Source organism: Felis catus, chromosome C1, assembly GCF_018350175.1.
Source record: "Felis catus isolate Fca126 chromosome C1, F.catus_Fca126_mat1.0, whole genome shotgun sequence".
Lineage (NCBI taxonomy): Eukaryota > Metazoa > Chordata > Mammalia > Carnivora > Felidae > Felis > Felis catus.
Window position 1 is genome coordinate 217,735,192 of NC_058375.1, and position 18,909 is coordinate 217,754,100.

The 18,909-nt window shown below is 51.4% G+C and overlaps 1 long non-coding RNA gene across 1 annotated transcript; it reads left to right on the top strand.

The window, feature by feature from the left end:
- Positions 1-415: 415 nt before the first annotated feature.
- LOC123379424 lies at positions 416-2,389 on the top strand. Its single transcript, XR_006583805.1, has 2 exons — positions 416-688; positions 2,095-2,389. It is a non-coding gene; the product is annotated as an uncharacterized LOC123379424 (long non-coding RNA).
- Positions 2,390-18,909: the final 16,520 nt, after the last annotated feature.

An 18,909-nucleotide genomic window follows, 5' to 3' on the forward strand; every position in this document is an offset into this window, starting at 1 on the left:
CTCCTTTCTGGGGGTGGGGGTGGGGAGGGAGGGTCTAGCCTCTCCGACACGCACATGCGGGGAAAACCCTAGAGGCTGAAGCAGCAGGTGCGGGATCCTTAGTGCCTCTGGCTGGGCTGGGGGGTGGCAGACACCCTGTCCTGCCTTCCTCCGAGGTCTGGAGGACACTGGCGCCTCCAGCGTGATCCAACCTGGCATTGTCACCTGACCCAGAGGATAGGGAGGTCTGGGGAGTCACGAAGCTCCTCTCCACCCACTTTGACACCCTCTCCAAATTGGGTCCCGTTTTCCTTTATGTCAGTCTGTGAAAGGCAGGTCTGAGCCAGCGTGGCCTGGGAAAGGAAGGAAAGGAAACGCTCTGCTTTGGGAAGGGCCACTTTACGCAGCCTGCTTCTGATTGTCTTTTCCTCCGAGTGACCTCTTCTTTTAAAAGCGCTGGCCTTTTCCGAGGCCTGGGAAAAATAGCCAACAAAAGCTGAGGACCGCCTTCTTTTAGGGCCAACCTTTCCTTCCTTTCATGTGGTAAAGAAGCCCCCTTGGAGGGCTGGGCTGTGTAAGCCTCTTAATTGCAGAGCTAATATGAACCAGAGCAGAATGATCCATCCAAGAATCTTTGTTTGGATTCGTGACCGTTTTCAAAGGGGACTCGGGGTCCCTCCCTTATCTGGTCTCCTATCAGCTGAATGACGTAAGTGTTTACAAAGGGCTCAGCAGAAGAGATAACACATTATCACCCCTCCCAGCCTCAGGGGGGAGGGAGGTTTACTCTAAAGATTATCAAGTCTTAACTCCCAAAGGGTGAAGAAACCCAGGCTTCTAGGAAGCTGCTTCTGCCCTGTTCATGGTCCGGCCCAGCCAGGTGTCCCAGGGAAGGTCAGAAGGGGGTCCCACAGCACCGTGGCCAGAAGCGTGAGCCAAAAGGGGTGAGCAAGACCGGTTCTTGTTTCAGAAAGGAGCTGGATCCCGGTGTAGACGACGTGCTAAGGGGATGGGAATCTTCCTGCTGGAGCTGACAAGACTACACAGAGGTTATCAACCGTCCCTGTTATGAGCGAGCTGGGATTCCCCTTCAGGCTGAGAGCGGTGGTTGGCCGACAGATGTGGGTGACAACTTACAGGTCGCGCCCTGTTTTTGACCCAGGACCACGCTGATCTTGGGGCGCTCCCACCAGGACTAGGCAGGGGTGCGGTACGAGGCCCTGGTCATTTCCATGCAGCACAGGACTCCTTGAAAGAGCAGGCCTGTTCCGGAGCTCAGTGTTGGGCAGGCAGGGAAGATGTCAGCTTTGCACTGTGAACCTGCTCCTGCTTCTTCCCTTTTCCTCTCAAAGCCATTTTCTGTCCTCCCTCTGTCTCCGTGCTTGCTTCCCAGAGGGTCCACGTCATGCGTCTATTCACCTGTCCGTGAGGGACTATCTTGTGACCCCTCGCATTTGAGGACGGAGCTCCACAGCGGGGTGGGGCCTCAAGGACCTTTTAAAGAACAGCAGGGATGATTTGGACAGTTGAGGAAAGAAGAATTTCTTGGAATCTGGCCCTAGATTCTCTTCCACCATCTGAATTCATTGGCCAAGGGCAGGGTGAGGGATACTAGCTGATTGAAGAAGACAGCTTCCCAAGGATGTTCCCCAAGGGAGGGCTCCTGTCAGAAATTAGAGCAGCACACTGTGTGTGTGATGAGCCTTGCTGTGCACACTTGGGTGGAGATATGTCCGGGGCTTTCACAGCACAGGCGTGCCAGAGTATGCCAGACTCTAGACTGTGTCCTCACCAGACAACACTTGGAAAGGTGAACAATATACTCCTCAGGGCGCCTGGGTGGCTCAGTCAGTTAAGCATCGACCTCTTGATATCGGCTCAGATCATGATCTCAGGGTTTGTCAGTTCAAGCCCCACATTGGGCTCTGTGCTGACGGTGTGGAACCTGCTTGGGATTCTCTCTCTCTCCCTCTCTCTCTGCCCCTCGCCTGCTCTCTCTCTCTTTTTCTCTCTCAAAATAAATAAGTACACATTAAAAAATTTTTAAAAAATACTTCTCATCACCCAGTTGTGTCCGATCTGGTCCCCAATGTCACCAAAATGTCTTCTCTCCAGGCCCCGGAGTCAGGCAGTGTCCAGCTGCCCCTGGCACTGCATCTGAGGAGGCATTTTGCACCTGTCTCTGGAGGACGCCCCAGCCTCGGTGGTCCTGGCCCATGGCACACTCCGTGACATTCCGCCCTCACCTTTGTGCAAGAGCTTTCTCCTGGAGAGTAGCCTGCAAACGTTCTAAGGCTGCCATTTCCTCCAAGATACGCCCTAGTGGCTTCTTTGTTCCTTGATGTACAGCAGAAGATAGGTTTAAGTGATGTTTGGAGAATTTGGTAATTAAAAGAATATGTTATGCGGAGAGAGTTTTTCGGTTGAAATTTAATACATAAGTGCATTCAAACCAGGTTTCCCAGACCATAACCCAACGGTAAAATCTAGAGTGCTGACACCACGCTGAGCCCAAACTCCACGTTTCTTGAACTTGAGCCCAGGGAAGAGAACGTATAACTGTCTGTCCACTGACATTTTTGCAGGGCATCAGGGGCTGTCGACAGTCTGGCACATCACTCTGTGAAAATATGTCTCTGAACCAAACCATGATGGCTTTGTTTTATTTTTACAGTGGGTGGGTTGCAGAAAGCCAGGAGGAAATTCTGTTTTCTAGCCTGCTTATTTTACTTGGACAGGGAAAATGCCTCCCTAACGGGTGTCCTTGAAAGCAATCAAAGCCAAGAAAAGGCGTTGCCAAGGTTCAAAGGGTAAATATTCCAAAAAGTAATATTTAGCAAATTATTTTCAGGAACAATGCCGACTACCACCACAATTATTTATTAAGGTTTGGAAGTCTTGGTCATTGTAACATTATAATAACATCGGAAACAGAATAAAATGAATGCATATGGTAAGGGGAGAACAATTCTCTTCACAAAGAGTAGCCCTTAGGAATATACTATCGTTTAAAAACAGTTTGGCTAAGTAACTTTAAAGGACAAATGTGTAAAAACTAATAGTATCTCAGTAAAGATCTCACTTGCCATAGTGTTAAAAAATTATATAATAGAGATGATTTTGAGAAAACAGACAACATATAAATAAAAGCTCAACGTTCCATCAGAAGTCATAAAAGACAATCAATCTGAGAATCGAAATGTATTTCTAGATGTAAGAATGAATAATTCAAACAGATTCTTTATGGATTTGGCAAAAAATTGGCTTGGACTTTCAAAAGACTGTCTGAAATATAAGACTAATGGGGAAAATGTTTACAGTTCCAGCAGATATTAAAATATATTTTAATAGAAACATTAATTAAAACATTATAATATTGGCTTAAAAACCAAGAGAGAGATGGATGGAATATCGTACATATGCCTTGAGGTAAATGAAGGCAATCGTATATAGAAATTCAGCCAGGAATATATGGAATTTTTGATGATCTAGCAGCCACGTTTAACAAAAGTAAAAGGAAATAAGTATAAAACTAATTTTAATAATATATTTTATTTAACCCTATATATCAGAAGTATTTTAATATGCAACCAATCTAAAGAAATGTTATTAACAAGATTGTTTATGTTCTTCTTGGGTACTAAGCGTTTGAAATTTGGACTCTCCACATGTCGAGTGTTTGATAGCCACACATGGAGAGTGGCTATCCATCATTACAGCATAGATCGTGGGGAAGGGGATTTTATACATTATGAACAAGGATCAGGAAAACAACAGAGAAGGAAAATAAATATTTAATGAAGAGTATGAGGTTCTGGTAATGGTTTGTAAAATCTAGAAATCCATAAACATAGAATCACACTATAGGCCTTCTGATGCAAAAAATTTTAGAAAAGTAGATTATAAACAATCTTAGAAACCAAGAAACAGATAAGCCGACAGTGAGTTGAACAGAGTTATGACTTGGGTGGATCTGGGTGGGAGGCCCACTAGTTCCAGGACAACATGGCCTGCGGAGGAAGGGAAGAAGGCAGAAGGTGACAGACACAATGGAGACAGTTGACCTGTTCACTAAGGCAAGTCCTGGGGACGGAAGCCAGGAGTCCAACAACCAAAAGGCAGAGAGAAAATTTCCAGAGTGATTCAGATAACTCTCAGGACCTGGCAGTCCTGGTGGGTGAGGCTATGTAGCAGAAGTTTCCGGGCCCTGAACCAATTTGAAGTCCAGAAGGGTGTTGCCTGGTGTTGGGTAATCTATCCACAGTGGACGGCACCCCACCCGTGGAAGCCCCACCAGAAAGAATGGAGCTTGTCCTGGGGAGAAGGGCTTGTGGAATCAGCATGCCTCAAGACCTGCCAGGGTTTCAGATGGCTTCAATCCTAGAGGGACAAGAGGACACCCGCAAGACCACAAACATACCGTTAAGTGAGAGAACAAGGCAGAAGGTAAATGCCTTGGACAGATAGCCATGGGAGTGGAGGATGCTGTAATGTGCTGAACTGTGTTCCCTACATTTATGTGCTGAAATCCTAATCCCCAGTACCTCTGAATATGACTACTTTTGGAGATAGGGTCTTTAAACATGTAATTAAATTAACGTTAGGTCATTAGGATGGGCTCTAATCCAATAGGACAGATGTTCTTATAAGAAGAGGAAGTTAGGACACAGAAACTGAGAGAGACAGCCATGTATGTGAAGACTCGGGGAGAAGAGGACCATCCCCAAGCCAAGGAGAGAGGCTTCAGAAGAAACCAGCCCAGAGGAAACCTTGATCTTGGACCTCCAGCCTCCAGAATAGTGCAAAAATAGATTTCTGTTGTTGAAACCACCCAGTCTGTGTCACTCGACTGTGGCGGCTCCAGCACACTAATATAGATGCAGAAACTAAAGACTGCACCAGTGAGAGCCCCCAACCCCAGGCCTGGTGAGCAGAAAAGGAGGATCCATGGGATCAGCACACAGGAGCCTCACTTCTGTGTCTTGGGCAAGCCACGCCTCCTCCTGAGGACTGAGAACAAATGTTTAACCTGGTTAGAAGACTTGACACAGGACACAAAAGAGGACCCTAAGCTAGGGTGGTTAGATGAAACACAGGATGCCTAGTTAAAATTGAATTTCAAACAAGCAACAAAATTTTTTTAGTGCCTGGCTTAAATTTTGCATGGGGCATGCTCATTCCAAAAATTATTTGTTGTTTCTCTGAAATCCAAATTCACCTGGCCATCTTATATTTTAACTTCCTAATCAGGCATCCCCATTCAAGGATAAGGGAAGGGCCAGCATGTGTAGCAGGAAATGCAAAGGAAAGCAGAAAGGGAGGACCTGAGATGAAGCAGGCTGGCCATCAGGGAACACTCACCAAGGCTCACCAGGGCAAGGGAATGTCAAAAGACCAAAGCCAATGGATGGGATTGCAAAGAAATGTCCAACACATTTAACTATATCAATGCTTCATAACTAAAATGAAAAGACATAAGGAAAAATAATAGGCTGGGCAAACCATTCCTACGATATGAAAGGTTTGGTATGGAAATAAATAAATACCAATATCTCAGCAGGCAAACAGGTCAAGGACATGATCGAATGATTTATACAAAAAGATCTACAGCTTTCAAACAAGTTTGCAGAAGTATTGTCTTTTTCATGATTTCTACAGCCAAGTTTCTAAGAAATTAAGGATCAATTGTCATCTTTTTAAACAGGAACTTAAACAAATAGTAACTAAGATACTCAGTGAGAATGAGAATGGGGTGTAGCCGACAATGCCCTTTCTGGTGGTGGACAATGTGTTTAGCAACATGCTCACGCTGGCTGACCCAACACAACCATTCCTGATTTTATCCCAAGGGTAATAATTTAAAATAAAGAAGGAAAAAATGATAAAAGATGGTGCATTATTTCGTTATCATAACTGTAAAGTAATAAATATGCTTGAACAATAACTGGAAGGAAACATGGGGGAGAAAAGCATTTGATGTGAGTATAGCTTTATCTTTAAAATTTCCTCTTGGGTCATGAGTACACTCTTTTATAATGACACGTTTTAATGTGAGAAGCAGTTCCTCTGTTCCGAGCAAGGACTATTGGCGAAGGTGCGCCCTGCAAGGATTCTGGGAGGGGTGGGGGGTGGAGGGTCCATCTCTGGATCTGCTCAGGGAACACCTCCAGGAAACTTCCTTTATTTGTCTGCATCTGCAGGGCCATTTCTGGCCACCCAGGTCTTTGAAACAGCTCCTCACAAGCTCTAAATGTTTTCCTCGGGCCAAAGGTTCAATGGACTGTTGGCCATTCTCAACAAACAAACGTTTCCATTGAATGAGACTCATTATTCTACCATCTATTTCTTCACTGGAATATTAATGCCCTTCGTCAGTCCTCACTCTGTCTTCTCCCAACCAAAAGCCCAACTCCAAGTAGTTACTGTGCTGCCCATCTTTGTGTATGGTCTGCAGTAATAAATCTTTGCTGTCATTACCCTGTTTTCCAACATCCCAGAGAAGGGAGAGTGGTCTGCTGGCTTATCCCCCCAAGTGCCTGGGCTTTGGTTCTGGAATAGACGGTCATTGGAGGTAGCAGGAGAAAAACACTGCGTTATTGGTTGGTTAAGTGCATGTTCTTACTACTTGGGGCGGGGAGGGGGGGCTTCTTTAAAAACAAAGAATTCACATTAACATCAAAGCATGTTGGACTCTCCCGAGGTTCATGCAGCTTTTCTCACTGCAAATGAGCCAACAAGAGACCACTCGTGCGTTAATCTGCCCCAGGCTGCCATAAGGAAGCACCTCAGACCCGGGCCGAGAGGAGGGGGTGGCTTAAACAGCAGAGATTTATTGTCTCACAGCTCTGGAGGGCTCAAGTCTGAGATCAAGGTGTCGGCCGGGTGCGTTCCTCTGAGGCCTCTCTGCATGACTTATAGATGGCCGTCCTCTCCCCACACCCTCACCCGGTCACCTCTGTGTCTGTGTCTTAATCTTGTCTCCCTATAAAGACATTACTCATCTTGGATTGGGGCTTACCCTAATGGCCTCATTTGAACTTAATTACCTCTTTAAAGACCCTTTCTGCACATACAGTCCCTGTCGGAGGTTCTGCACATACAGTCCTGTCTGGGGTGAGAGCTTCCACCTGTGAATTGGTGTGGGGGTACACAGCTCAGCCCAAACGACTCATGAGATCATGAGCCTTCTCATGACCTTCTCTCTGCACAAGAGTTAAAGAGGTGAGCCATGAAGCCTACACTAACCACTGAGACCAATGTGCTAGAAGAGCCTCTTTGACCTGCCTGTGGCGAGTGATGAGGACTTGAGGGTGACACACATTTCTCCTTGACATTCCTGAGATGGTTGTCTCGATCCTGCAATTGCCTCTTAGGAGAGGAACCTCTTGCACACAGGTGTCTGTGCGAGCCCCGCCCCAGATGCCACTAAGGAGTGCGTCTCCAGTAGGTGGCTTTGGGCCCATGAGGGCTGGGTGAAGTCTCCCTGCCTGGGCACCCCTTGGGTTATAAGTTTTCTCTGTATCTTGTCATCCTCCCACGTCTCATGGCCTGATGCCACCTGTATGTGACCTGCGGAGAGGGCTGTGAAGCTACATGATCCCTGGTCTGGGTCCTCATTCACATTTCCTTATATTGCCACGGTGCACCTTAGCATGGCCAGCATCGGCCAGGCTACCCCAGCACGCAGCCTTACTGCCCCCTTACTGGCCTCCTGGCCTCCTGCTCGGACCCTGTCCTCCTTGTTCCTGGACATATGGGATGCACGGAGCACTGGGGGATGTTGTACTCACCTTGTGGAACCCCCACCCCCTGGGGATCCCTAATACACCGTGAGGCTAGAGTGACACTTTTTTTTTAAGTTTATTTGTTTATTTATTTATTTATTTAGAGAGCACATGGTGGAGAAGCAGAGAGAGAGGAGACAGAGAATCCCAAGCAGTCTCCATGCCTGATGCAGGGCTTGAACTCATGAACCTCGAGATCAAGACCTGAGCTGAAATCAAGAGTCGGATGCTTAACCCACTGAGTCCCCCAGGCGCCCCTAGAGTGACACCATCTCTAACAGTAAGCTGAGGGTCCCGATACATTGGCTTCCTCTCCTTCCACGTACTTTATCTTTTAGCCACACCATGGGTTCAAGCACAGGGTGGCAGGAGACCTCCGTCCAGCTCTCTGTAGAACAAACAGGAAAGAGCATGCATGCGACATGTGCAAGTCATTTTGGTGGCCAGCTGTCCTCCTCCCGACCGGGGTATGAGCCCTCTGTTGAGCAGATCCGTCTGTCTACACTCTTGGGCCTTAATGTGTCTCCGACAACATGTGGAGTCGGTGGCCCAGTGCAGACTTGGGATTGCGCTGCCTCCTTCAGAGGACACGCAGCCAACTCTGTAGCTGGCGTTCATGCTGCAAAGAGGTCAACAGATGTTATGTAACATCTGCAGCTGCGGAAGGGATCCCAAACACACGGGGAGCGGCACTGCCCTATCCTCCTGTGAGCGTCAGGGCACAGGGTGAGGTGTCTGTGCCTCTGGAGATTGGTGTGTGATTGGTGTCAGAGAAAGTCAGACCTGTCACTGGCACAGTTGAGCAAGACCGAAGGAAATTCTCCAGGAATCGAACTTACCAGACGTCTCGGTCAAATGCTATCTGGCTTTCCCTCAGGCGGCCCCAACACATTAAATATGGCACCACCGCCTTATCCCCCCGGTCCCCGGCTTGCCTGCCGCTTAACTGCTGATTAAAAACAACCTGAAACGCTTTGCCTTATCTGTTTTGGAACACAGGCTCTGAAATTATCCGTAAAATCGTTCATTACTCGAATGCAAAATAGTACGGCGGGCCAAAGGCCAGTACAATTTCAGATAGATGTCTTACATCTAGAAGCAGGAGTTTCTGGATCACTGGCTTAGCTTGGTTTTGTCTTCTTTGTTTGCTCACTAAGCATTGTAATTTCTAACAGGAACCACTACTGGAGAAATAGGACAATGGAAGGAGTTAAAGATCCTGGTTTGGCAGATGGACCTCAGAGCAGGAAGAGGTGAGACCCCTAGGAACCAATAGAAGTAAGGCGGGGGTTGGGGGGCTCGGGAAGCTCCTCCCCGCCGCCTGGTCAAGCCCCACCAGGAAGATGCCTGGCTGTGGTAGTGTCCAAGGAATGGAAATAACACATGGGATCTATGGCATTTTTCACAACTGCGTGCGCATCTGTAAGTATCTCGAAATTGAACATTTACTTTCAGCTCAGGCAGCAGGTATATGGTCCCAGTGTGCTCCCTGCCCGCCACACAACACCTGAACTGTCCTTGTGTCCCTGACACCTTAGGAAGAGAGCACCTTGGGGGTGGGACGGAGGCCAGGCCTCTCTGCAGACCCGTGTCACTGGTGCTCAAGTCTGATGGGTGCTGTTTTGTGTGTGTGTGTGGGGGGGGTGGTTCCTAAAGCCAGGTTGCTGCCCCGCGCCTCCTCCCGCCCCACAGTGACCTGTTGACTGGGGCACACCCCCAGGGGAAGAGACGGTGCTGCCCACATGACACTCTTCCTCACATCTACACTCTTCCTCACATCTGAGAAAGGAATATGGAAGTTTGGGATGCAACTGCCCAGACAGGAGACGCTGATAGCATGAGCCCGACTCTCAGAGAAGGAAAATGACCCCAGCATAACTATAGGATTTGGAACCTCAGTGTTTCCTCAGACTCTCAGATTTGAAGGGAGGCCTTGCAATGTGAGCAGTAGTTAGTGTGTTTTAGTGAAGATCCCAGAGAGAATAATCATGGCTCAGTAAACACTGGGTTGGAAGGAGGGAGGGATGGAGGGAGGAGGAAGGAAGGAGGGAGGGAAGGAAGAAGGGAGGGACGGAGGGAGGGAGGGAGGGAGGAGGGAAGAAAGAAAGAGAGGAAGGAAGAGGGAGGGAGGAAAGAAGGAGGGAGGGAAGGAAGAAGGGAGGGAGGGAGGGAGGAAGGAAGAAGGGATGGAGGGAGGGAGGAGGGAAGGAAAGGAGGGAGGGAAGAAGGGAGGGAGGGAGGGAAGAAAGAAAGGGAGGGAGGGAGGGAGGGAGGGAGGAGGGAAGGAAGGGAGGGAAGAAAGAAAGGGAGGGAGGGAGGAGGGAAGGAAGAAAGGAAGGAAGGAAGGAAGGAAGGAAGGAAGGAAGGAAGGAAGGAAGGAAGGAAGGGAGGGGGGAGGAGGGAAGGATGGGAGGAAGAGGGGAGGGAGGGGAGAAGGAAACTAGGCTAGCCCAGGTCTAGCTACATCAAAAACTAGGCTGGAAAGGTCTTTTCCCTGTAACGTGGACCTCCATGATCCAACAGTGCTTTGAGGCAAACACTTCCGGTCAAGAGGAGGCAAGCACCCCCCAACACCCCCACCCCGCCCCTGCTGATGATGTCTCTTACCATTGGGGTGGGGAGCCTCTGAGAAGCCATCTCTTCTGGAATCCATTTTTGCTGGCAAGGATGCTTCAATATTAATTCTGTAAAAAAGAAAATAGCCACGTTTGGCAGACAACTCCCAACATGCAAAGGCTAAATTCTAAACGATTGTCAACAGTTATGTTGTTCAGTTCCCAGGGATACTTTTCATCACTAACCCACCCCAGGGCGGATCCCAGCAGAGCTCCCAACCCCGGGGCGTCTGGAGCAGGGCGTCAGGGGGCTGTTTTGGACGGGTCACATGTGACCCCTGCTCCTCGGTCTCCCAGAGGGCTGGAAACATGGCAGCAAACAGGGATTCACCCTCCTCTACCCTTCCAGCGGCGTTTGCTGTCCACGCACGGAGCGCCGGCCACTGGTTGGTCGCACTCCTGGACGACGGCCACCTACCCAGTCACCCACCCCAGCAAGGGCGGCATGTAACAACTCCAACACATACTGAGACTCGAGTGTAGCGGGGCCACATTTCTGTAGTTTGCTTATTGCGAACCCACCCTTAAAGTCACCATTCACCGAATTGGGGGAAAAAATAGCGAACTGCTGATTCTTTTTTAGTGCTCGCTCTCGTCTGATAATGTCAAAAATTGCTTTTGTCCGTCCTAGAGCAAGAACAAAAGGTTCTGTTTCTCAGCAGCTCCCTCTCCGCCTGCCTGTCGACGACGACGTCCTTCCCCACGTCGGGGAGCGGGGCTCTCTGGGGAGTTTGTGCTGGGGGTCAAGAGTTGAGGGGCTTGCGTGCAGAACTTCCTGGCAGACGATGACCTGGGTCCCCAGACTGCTGCCAGCCTGCCTGGCATTCCCAACTCCCGCTGCAGGTGCGAAAGGCAGTCTGGTCCACCGGGGGTCAGGCAGTGCTCTTGCGATGCCTCCTGGTGGCCTCGGCTGGTGCTGGAGAAGCTTCAAGACTAACTCCTGATTTAGGGCTCTGGCTCTGGCGTGAACTGGGGCTGCGGCAATGGGGCCCAATCCCGGGCTGCCTCAGGTGTGTGCGGCATGTGGGAAGGACTGAAGGACGTCACATGACCTGGAAGGGCTGAAATAAGAGAGGATCCTGCAAGAAAAAGGGCCAAGGGGCCAGTGGTTCCCCAAGTGTGGTCCCTAAAGCAGTAGCCTCAGCATCGCCTGGGACCGTGCTAGACATGCAGAGGCTCGGGGTCCACGGAATCAGAAACTCTGAGGCTGGGGGTTTTGAGAAGTCCTGTGCCGGGGGGGAGGGGTCTTGGGGAGGGGGGTGCTCTGCGGCAGGCCAAAGCGTGAGAACATGAGGCAAATCTGCCTTCCTGCAGAGTAATGAGCTGGGAACATGTGAACTTGTGGTCAATTACTTTGCCTCTTTGATTTTTGTTTTCAGGTTCAGAACCCGTGTTTCATCAGCTTGGGGACCAACTACACAGCAAGAGGACAAGTTCTGATCAAACGCGTCTCCTCTCCTCGGGCTCTGCCAAACGTCACTGGGGTTGGGGAACCGTGGCATTTGACGCTTGCCTACTGTTGGTCCAGACGTGGGGCCCAGAGGGGGGCTCTGGGCTCCTCCCAGGAAGGAAGGTGAGTGACCCCACGGGGGCTGGGCGTTCAGAGAGGCATAGGGTGGGGATCAAATCTATAAATCCATTTCCAGAGAGTCCAAACACCCCATCTGTTATAAATGAACATGCCTTCTGAGTGACAGAAGACCTCTCCTTGAGCCGGAGGGTGAGAGACGGTCAGAGGGAGGAGGGCTTGCTGTCGAAATTTTTGTCTTTCCAAAGCATGGCTGTCAGCATTTTGGGCAGCTTCTGAAGGCCGGGCTCCACCCGAAGCAAGGCCAGCCTGGAGCCTAGGTTTCCTGAGCGGGTGCAGGGCGGTTCCTGTGCCCTTGTCTCCAGGTTGGGGGTCCACCTCGGAGCCGGGGCCCCTCTGAGTGGGCCAGCCTCGCCTGTCCCCTCTGCGTGCCCTGAGCTGGCCTCCCATTCCCATGGGCCTCGCTGTCCCTCAGCCGGAGAGGAGGCCCGCTAAGCACACCTCTTTGCCCACCTGTCCTGGCGGGGACAGTGTGGCTGCAGCCGTCCGTGACCCTGTGGGGTGAAGGATGCTCCCACCTCTGTGCCCTCAGGGAGTTCCTCTGAGCTCCTTCATCTAGAGATGCTTTCGGTATAATTCTGTTTGCAAAAAAGAAGTTTTTCAGGTCAGCCTCTGAATCCTAAATGTTAGACACTCGTGAGGAGTTAGGAAATGGATGCTCTGTCTAGAAACGGACGCACCTGGCAGTGCCCTGGCCTTCCAGAACCTGACTGGCGGGCGAGTTGAGGGGGCAGAGAACCTGTCACCAGGAGACCCGAGATTGTTTTGCAGAAGAAACGATCCCGTAAATGTTGTTTTCTTACAGACGGAAGCTCATTCACCCACACGTCCTCTCCGGTCCTTCTGGACAGGTGTGCCATTTTGTACAAATACTCAGCCCGAGTGAGATGCGTCTTCTGGGTAAACAGCTGACCCAGCTACCTCCCCAGGAGCCCACGCCCTCCCCCGCCTCCCCAGAACCTGGCAGGCTCAGGCCCATCGACTCTGGCTGCAACACTGGGTAGAGGGGACATATTTTGAGGACGAGAAGCTTCCAGATTGTCAAAGAGTTTATTGTGCTGCCCAGTTCCCCAGGACTGAGCACTTTCTGGCCCTGAAGCCTCAGGACGTGAATGTGGGCCTCCCCATACCTGAGGCTACTGGCCACCCCCTGTGCCTGCCTCCTTTCGCGGGCAGGACTCTGGGACCCAGGCTTGTTGGAAGCTCTGGCTGAAGAGAGGTGCCAGCCACAGCCTCCCGTCATAGGAGGCCCCCTGAGCGCCCTGCCTTCGCCCCAGTCCCTGTGCATCCCCCGCAGAGAAGGTAGATTGAGTTCTTCTGGTAAAAGGTCCCCTCAGTGAAAGCTCCACCTGTTCAGAAAATGACACGTTCTCCAAATCTGCCCCCGCCTGTTCCCCGTGTGCCAGCCAGGACGTAACCGTGGACAACGGGATTATTTCTTTGACTCGGCACTGGGCCGTTCGTTCTATTACTATTGAGTAATGCATGCATTTTGAAGTGCATGCATTTTGAAGATAAAATCGAGACCATTTCATCTCGTGGCAGACGGCCCCCCGGCTGTTCCCGTGACTCCTGGAATCACACTCCCTAGCTGCAGTTGGGACATTCGGGGCCAAGAATGTCTGAGAGGGGCGGGCCTCCGGGGACCGAGATAACACTCGGGACCCAACCTCCGTCCTTCGAGACCACGTTCATTAAGCCAACCACGAAGGAGGCTCACGACGTTCTCCTCCCCCTGGCTCCCCTCACCCCCTGTGCCTCCTCTTCTGCCTCGGTTCCCTTAGAAATAAAGAGCTACGGCTACAGTCTTCATGGCCTTCACCGTCCTGGAGGGAAAGCACAGTTCTGGACATTGTCTTGGATTTATCAGGCCGCGGTTCATTTTCCGTATCAGGAGCATTTCTCTCCGGGAAGGCGGGTCAGTTTCAACTCAGCCAGGACGGGGACACGCGCCCTCGCGGGTCCCCTGTCGTGAAGACGGCCAGCTGGGTGAGCTGCGGTGGGGATGTTCAACCACGAAAGGCTGGCCGCCGAGGAAAACTGCACCTGTGCATGGGCCGGCCCGCAAGAATGTTCCTCGGCCTCCTTCCCCACTTCATCACCAGGAACCTCCTGCCCCCCTTTGCCCTGGGGCTTTTGCACAGCCCTCAGTCCATGTGGGGGCTCCTGCGGGTCCTGCGGACAGCCAGCGTCGCTGGTGCTTTGGGCCACGTCTTCTCGGCCCAGCTAAGGTAGACACCATTATGGCTTGACACTGAGCTCTAACCCGGCAGCTCCCCGAATCCGGTGTGTGGGCTGACATCTGCATCATCAGGGGGCGGCGCGGGGAGCTTGTTAAAACACAGACTGCTGAGCCGTGAGCCCCCCAGAGTTGGCGGGTCTGGGGTGGGGCCTGAGAACTTGCATTTCTGCCGCGCAGCTCTCTTCTCTGTAGCTAATTCTTGGGGACCACCCTTTAGAACCACTGTGGTAACTGTCGCTACTCAAAGTGTGCTCATGGGCCAGCATCGGCACCACCTGGGGACTTGTTAGGAGCTCCTTCTCGCCAGCATCGGCTCGTTCTCGGGCCCTGCCCCAGAACGACTGAATCAGAGTCTGCATTTTGACAAGATACCAGGGGAGTCGGGATTCGGGATTTAACGCAAACATTAAAGTTTGCAGAGCCCTGCTCCCCCTATGCTACCGGAGGACAAGTTTTCCTTATTTTTCTGGATATTCCCGGTCTCTAGTAGAGGAATGAGCGAGACTGGGGCATGGGGCTGGAGCAAGCATTCTAGCCTGAGAGAGAAAACCCCATCCTGGACGTGCATGCTCATGATAGCACACATCTACTTACCCACAGTGGCTTACTGGGCGCTTGGAAGGAAAAGCGCTCAGCATCTCCAACAACCTGCAAGGTTCTGGAATCTCACAAACATGTACCATCATTTTGGTTCCCAGGTGATCTAAACAGAATTGAAACCTGGATTCGCAAAAGGAGGGTTTTGGCAGGTGTCTCTCCACACCCCGTTTCCGGAAAGAGGGAGGTGGGGGGAACTAATTTCCAAACCACCCAGGCATTGGCTTGTGGGACCTCCCGGAATGGACTGCATCTTGGCTGTCTGAGTCCAGACTTGGAGCTCAGTTTTCTGTTGACAACTTTTCCATCGTTTTGCTGTTGTTAAAAGCTTGTAAACCTACAAGCATTTCCTTCCCCCAAGCTCCAGGACTGATAGTCACGAGCCTGGAAACTCAGGGGCCCATTGGATGATCTTCAGACTCACCCCCACATCCACTCCTGATTATTTGCTGCACGAAAGCCCTGCTCTCTGGGGTGAGTGTGGGCTGCCTTCGACAACCTAGCACACGGATGACGTACAAGACAGATTAGCACATCTGGCAGATGAGGCCCAGAACTGGGTGATGATGAACGTTTTCATTTGGGCAGATGTAATAAAATCCTCCTCACTCTGCAAATAGAATATTCCAGGAGGAAGGAGCCCTCACCGGAGCCGCGTCTTACGCTAGGGATGCCGCCGCGTTGGTGCCCTCCAGGGAAGGGGGGAGTTCAGCTTGATAGAAAAAATGGTTCAACCAAGAGTTGCCCAGACAATATCTTGTAAAATACACACACGGATAAGGCAATCTAAAGAGCCCCCGTTATTATGTGTCAGGTTATGGATAGAGTCCTGAGTGTCCACAGAGTCGGGGCGGGAGCTGACTGGGTGCCCAGCAGCCCCTCCCTCCTCAGTGCAAGCAAATCCTGCAAAGGTGGTGTCAGCTCAAGTTCACATTCCTCTGATCTCTTCCCTCCCCCAGGATTGTCCCAAAGTATATTTTCCTGAAATGTGAGTTCTTAGGGTAGAGTGTAGGTAGGGGGATGTCCAGACAGGAAGGTATACTTTGTGTTCCCATGTTGAGGCCATGATTCAGCCCTTGTTTTAAAATCTCTGATCCCAAACATTAAAAAAAATTTTTTTTAAAGGGGGCACCTTGGGGTGCCTGGGCGGCTCAGTCGGTTGGGCGTCCGACTTCGGCTCAGGTCACGATCTCGCAGTCCATGGGTTCGGGCCCTGCGTCGGGCTCTATGCTGACAGCTCGGAGCCTGGAGCCTGTTTCAGATTCTGTGTCTCCCTCTCTCTCTGACCCTCCCCAATTCATGCTCTGTCTCTCTCTGTCTCAAAAATAAATAAACATTAAAAAATTTTTAAAAAAAAGGGGGGGCACCTGGATGGCTCAGTTGGTTAAGTGTCCGACTTTGGCTCAGGTCATGATCTCGCGGTTTGTGAGTTCAAACCCCACGTTGGGCTCTGTGCTGACAGCTCAGAGCCTGGAAGTCCCTTCAATTCTGTGTCTCCTTCTTTCTCTGCCCCTCCCCTGTTCGAACTCTGCCTGTCTCCCTCTCCTTCTCTCAAAAATAAATGAACATTAAAACAGAATTTTTTTTTTAAATCTCTGATCCCTCTAGCCAGCGCACCAGCCCAGGAGGAGGTCCCTCGGAGCTTGACGAAGCCCAGGCCTGGGTTGGAAATACCTGCCTCTCGCCCCTTGTCTTCCTGAATGCCACAGGGGTCCACGTGGGGCTGCACACCTATAGGTTCCGTCACATCCCCTGGGCTGGAGCAGGACAGGTGGAGTCAGGAACATGCCCCACGTCCCTTATTACTACAGCTCACTCTAGGGTCCCAGGTAAGGGGTGGCTGAGCTGGGTCTGCTGCTTCAAAAATGTGACCCTTTTGTTTCCCAAAGGAGAAAGAATTTGCCCAGGGTCAAGGGGGTGCTTCCCTCTGGACCATCTTTCCTCTACATTTGCCCTTCTTCCTGCCCGTGCGCCCACCAGCCTTCCAAGCCACTCAGCCGGTGGCTTTGAAGGGTACAAAGTGCTTCACGTAGGACAAGGGACGCTTGGGGCAAAGTGTCTGTGCTTTGAGGGTGTTGTGTCCTTGGGGCCCAGCACGAGCTCTGCCCCCCAGACTAGCCCTCTCTTGGCTAGGCGTCACCCCAACCTCCACGGAAGACCAGGGCCACGGAAGAAGCGGCTGGTTCCACATCAGCCTAGCTCAAGCCCTCCTGGTAAGAATGTGGATCCCATTCACCAGCGGCCCCCGGTTCTGCCTTCAAACCCGGAGCAAGTGCCTCCTTCTTCTGATGTGGTCGGCTCCCCCGGAGCCACATATGCTTCCTGAGCCCCACCCGACATTAATCATCTTTGAGCTAGAACTCGCTGACACCCCCCGAGGTCCTCCCAGCGTGCGGCCTTAGTCACTAGTCTCCCAGAGGTCGTGAACTTCCCATTTCTGTCCTCACGCCCCGGGGCCCGTGCTGGCATCCAACTGCACGTTCCCAAAACATAGCTGTTGTTCCATTTCTAAATCTTCTCCTCATTCCAGACTCGGTGGGGGGGTGGGGGGGGTTGTTCCCAAACGACGGATGATTCCAGGTCTGGCTCCTCACGCCCTCTGCCCCAGGCCTGCCTGCTGTTATGGTAACAGAACTCTCCTGTCTGGATTATGGGCTGGAAAACCTGAAAGATGAGAGATTGTGGCTTTTTTCCAAAATCAGGAAACAAGTTGAAGGAAGTGACCAGAAAATGATGCTTTTTCTCTCAAATTGGCTTCACGGTCGAGGGATGGCACGTGTGTGCGTTCCGCGTGTGTGGGTGTGCATGCGTGTGTGTGTGTGTGTGTGTGTGTGTGATACGTGGGGTGCATGTGTGACATAGAAGGCTTTGAAGAGAGGGTGGGATTTCAGAAACTATTTGCAAGAAGAATTATAGAATTGGGGAGAGAGCAGGAAGAGAGAGAGAGAAAGGGAGGGAGGGAGGGGGCAAGACAGAGACAGACAGGGAGGATTATGGGACAGGTATGCCAGACTTGAGCCTGTGTGGAGCCGACTTAGATCCCTGCTTCCTGACGCAATGAGTCTCTCCAGCCAGGACTCATTCTGGTCAAGGTCCCTACACTGGTCAAGGACACAGGCATGGACCTCAGGACTCTCATGAAAGCTCCCGAACCTTCATTACCAATAAAATGTACCAGGCTTCTAAACAACACGAATCTGTCTCTGGGGCCCTGGGCCATTAGGAGGGAGATAACACTGGCTCGATCCTCCTTCCCCAGCCAGTGAGCCCCCCAAGCAATGAGTCATCCCCAGGGGCTCACACTCTGGGCTCCGTCTGTGCCCGTTGACTCCATCCATCAGGCAGGACAGCCAGAGTGGCCCTGCGTCCCGTTCCTTTCTATGCACTCCTCCCCCTTCCCCACCCAAACCCCAAACCTTGAGGCCCATGGGTACAGCACAGATCGGACTGAACATCTAGGAGCCAGAAGAGGATACTGTTGCAGGATTCCTGGCCTCTTAAAATACCGGACGTTTTTGCTTAAAAAGCCCCCTGGCTGGTTCCAAAGCTCACTCTCCGGTCTGCGCCTTGGATTCTTCCTCTCTTCGCCCTCCAGGGGACCGAGCCCTGCCTTTTCTCTCCTCATCTTCTGCTAATCCACAGCCACGAACAAAGCCAAGTGAAGAGAAAATTCTGCTCTCCGTTGCATATTTTAAAGTATTTACCTGTACCCGTTTGCCCATAGCTGACCCAAAGGAGATGCCAAGTGATCTCAGACCAACGGCTACCCTTGTCTACACTACTTGTGCCTAAGGACCAGCCCCTCCCCTCCACGACACTCGTCAGCTTTCTGCCGACGTTTGCTGGGCTATCACATTCTGACAACAAGGGGCCCCACGTCTCGGTGGTTCTGACAGTCGCCTTTGCCACCTGAGTACGGAGCATGGAGAAGGAGCACAGAAGACAGACCTTGGAGCATCGAGCACAGATCCCAGAGCAGAGAACTTGGAGCATGGAGTGTGGGACATGAGGACAGAGCACAGAGCATGGTGCACGGAACTTGTGCCACAGGGCGTGCAGCACGGAGCACGGGCTGTGCACAGAACAACTTCCTTCTCTCCTCTG